Below are 3271 nucleotides of genomic sequence, written 5' to 3' on the forward strand. Positions count from 1 at the left end.
GAGAGAGAGAGAGAGAGAGAGAGAGAGAGAGAGAAGAGAGATTGAGAGAGAGAGAGAAAGAGAGAGAGAGAGAGAGAGAGAGAGAGAGAGAGAGATTGTTTGTGTGTGTTTGAGAGAGAGAAAGAGTAAAAGAAAAAAAGAAAGAGACAGAGAGAGAGAGAGAAAGAGAGAGAAAGAGAGAGTGAGAGGCAGATTAACAGAAAAGGGGATAAAAGAGGAAAGTACGTAGTGTATGGTAAATGGTAATGGAGACGTAAAAAATAAACCCAAGGCCATTGAGATGTAAGGCACGTAAATGATACATTATGAATCATTAATTGCAAACGCCCATTAAGGGCTTTTTAAAAAAAAGATAATGCATGTTAATTAATCATCCACATATATTTGATCTTCCACGTACTTGTATCAAGCGAGGGTATTATGTTTGATGTTTTTGAAAAGGTAAAAAATGTTGTGTTGGTTGGCATTTTAACAATGAGAGGGGTTTTTTTTCGTTTTTTTGGTGTTTTTTTGGGGGGGTGGGAGTGGGGGGGGGGGAGGTTGAAGGGGACTTGCAATTTTGACAATCATGGTTTTGATATTTTTTGCAGGGGAAGCATGGTTAATTACTTTTCACTTGTGGTGGGGTTGGGGAAGGTGACATGGCGCAGAGAGATGCAATATATATATTTTTTAATCTTTAATTTGTTTTTTGCCCTTTTGTCGGCTTTACGTACATTTGAAAAACCGTTATACAAGCATCATAATAATTAGGTTTTTTATATTTGGTTTCTTTTAATTAATTGATTAGAAGGTGTTTTTAAAAAATCTTGTTGTGTCCTCTTTGTGGCGAAAAGGGGTGGGGTGGTGGTTCCTTTAGAGCTGATTATATTTGTATAAAAACTGGAGGATTTTCTCTTCATTTCTTTTCAGTTGCATCTGTACTATTTCCAAAACATAATATATTAGTCAATTATTTCCGCAATCGAACGTTTTTAATCAGCACACTTTTAATCCTTCTGGTTTCCAACTTAGTCTTATTCTCTGTAACTGATATTCATGATTTCTAGTAGTTGTTGTTGGGTTTTTTTGTTGTTGTTTTTTTTGGGGGGGAAGGGGGGGTTGTTACTGAATTAACATGAAACACACAAACCAGTAACTTTATCAAACAAAGCAACATTTTAGCAAAAAGCTTATCATCCATCAGCTTACCTCAAGTGTCGACAGCAACAGAGAAATAGAGCATCAACATTTGTTTTTAACCGTTAAGTCCTTGACGAAGTCCCGATTAACTCTGAGACAATACGACAGACCCTTGGGGACGAGACTGTGTGATTAGGGGATCCCAGCCCACCAGAGTGAGAGAGGAGCTTTTGGCCATCCCACATTCCGAGCGAGGACCAGCCAAGCTCTAATTATGCACACATGCCTGGCTCTCTCTCTCTCTCTCTCTTTCTCTCTTTCCCTCTCTTCCTCTTCATGGAGATCGGGGCTCCACCAGACCCTCATTTCGCGTGCGCCTGGCAGAGGTGGTGAGGGCGCTCGTGTGCGCGCGTGTGTGTGTGTGTGCTTGTGGTATTCCGTCGTAGATGAGTGGGAAATTGCTGCTCATGTTATTCCGTTTACGGAGTTCAGATTGATCCCCGTTTTGTAAAGTTTTGTGGGAAATAGAATAGAGTTTTGTGGACGAGAAGATAATGCTATCTCGATGTGCGAAATGAACTTGTTTTTTGTTATTGTTTGTTTTGGGCTGTTGTTTTTTTCTTGCGTCCGATTTATTTATTTTTTATTTGGGACAGAGGCGTGTCTTTTGCTTTGCTTTTGTTTTGTTTTAATGTATATGTGTTTGTGTGGAAAGGGGGCCGGGGTGGGGGTGGAGGGAGTTAGGGTCATGTTGGTTTTTTGTTAAGTTTAATGTGACACAAGACAGAATTACCCGTTTATAAATTTTGGAGACGTTTCGGGGGTCGCTTTGCCAGTTTATAAGACAGAACCATTGACAAGAAGAAAACACAGCAGAGAGTTGAACAGAATGGACGCATAGTATGAAACAGGGAGAACAGATCAGGTGCAAACGTGATAAACAGAGAGCTTATGTGCAGTGTGCATTAGCGTCCACTCACAAAGTTGTTCCTATACGGTTCTATAATGAGAGAATTCCACGTGCCTTTTCAAGGTTTTGTGCTTTTACAAACAACAAAAGAGTATGCAATAAAATAAAAAATACCAATGGATTGTATCTAGACACATAATCCTTTCTTAGGTATGGGATAAGAGACATGTTACCATTGTTCGTTTCCTGTTATGGCTTACTACAACTTTCTCGCTCGTTGTTTAGATTCTCTAAATATTGTGCAAGATTTATTTTAACACAAAAGGTTTATTTTCTTGCTATAAAGGTCATGTCCCAATTATTATTAGCACCTTGACTCCTTAATCAAGTCGACTCTCGAGTTGCGAGCTATAAACATTTATTAGGCTCCCATCAAGTTGTCGTCTGGTGACCTGTTTCACCTTGACACGAACAGTCTTCCCACACACTCACCTGTATAATACACGAGTATTAACGACATGGACGTATGGGATAGGTCTAAATAAGAAAATAAATCGACTTTTTTCAAATCTGTCGTTTTTAGATTTCTGGTACGTTTCAATTCGTTTGTTAAAACTCTTTATGTGCTAAGAAAAAAAAAGAGAGAACGGCTCAGTTTCATACAAGAAGTCTAAAATCATTAGGAACAAACATTGAATTACTTTGTAGGCATTCACGCTCAATACCATAATGTACAGTAGCTTTACATCATACATCTGGCCCGCGTCAGTACATCGTTCCATGCGGAAAGCGTAGGTTTAATTCCCCCAAATGGGAGTATAATATTAACTTCTATCAAGCATCTCCTCATTTCTGATGGGATGCTATTAGGTATTACTCCCGGTATGGCCTCCACTAGCAGGGTCGAGTCAGCCTGTACCCTTAGATTATCTGAATTATTTGGATGGGGGCGTTGAAAACATTTCAAATGATTAAAGAACAAAAAGGCTTTGGGTGTTTCAATATTTTTAGGCTTCTCTAACTTGATTTCTTCATGTTTCTGTGCTACTAACTTGTGATATTGATATTTAAGGTCTGCTGACGTTTTGCGGGAAAGGGTAAACATGCCATTGAAATCTGTGTTCCTGTCATCAAAATTAAATTGTCAATGGACATTGATCCTGTCCGATTACCCTACTCTGTAGTCTCATGGGTGTACCTGAATGGTTAGTTTGACCGTGTGTGTGTGTGTGTGTGTGT

General features: G+C 39.2%; 1 protein-coding gene across 1 annotated transcript in view; it reads right to left on the minus strand.

The window, feature by feature from the left end:
- LOC101851660 (calcitonin receptor) overlaps nt 1-1452 on the minus strand; it is a gene marked incomplete at its 3' end in the record, with an annotated part of 130420 nt that extends 128968 nt beyond the window's left edge. The window contains 1 exon segment of the mRNA XM_013085774.2: nt 1192-1452.
- Between the last annotated feature and the right edge of the window lie 1819 nt (nt 1453-3271).

This window comes from Aplysia californica, unplaced genomic scaffold (assembly GCF_000002075.1).
Source record: "Aplysia californica isolate F4 #8 unplaced genomic scaffold, AplCal3.0 scaffold00405, whole genome shotgun sequence".
Taxonomy (NCBI): domain Eukaryota; kingdom Metazoa; phylum Mollusca; class Gastropoda; order Aplysiida; family Aplysiidae; genus Aplysia; species Aplysia californica.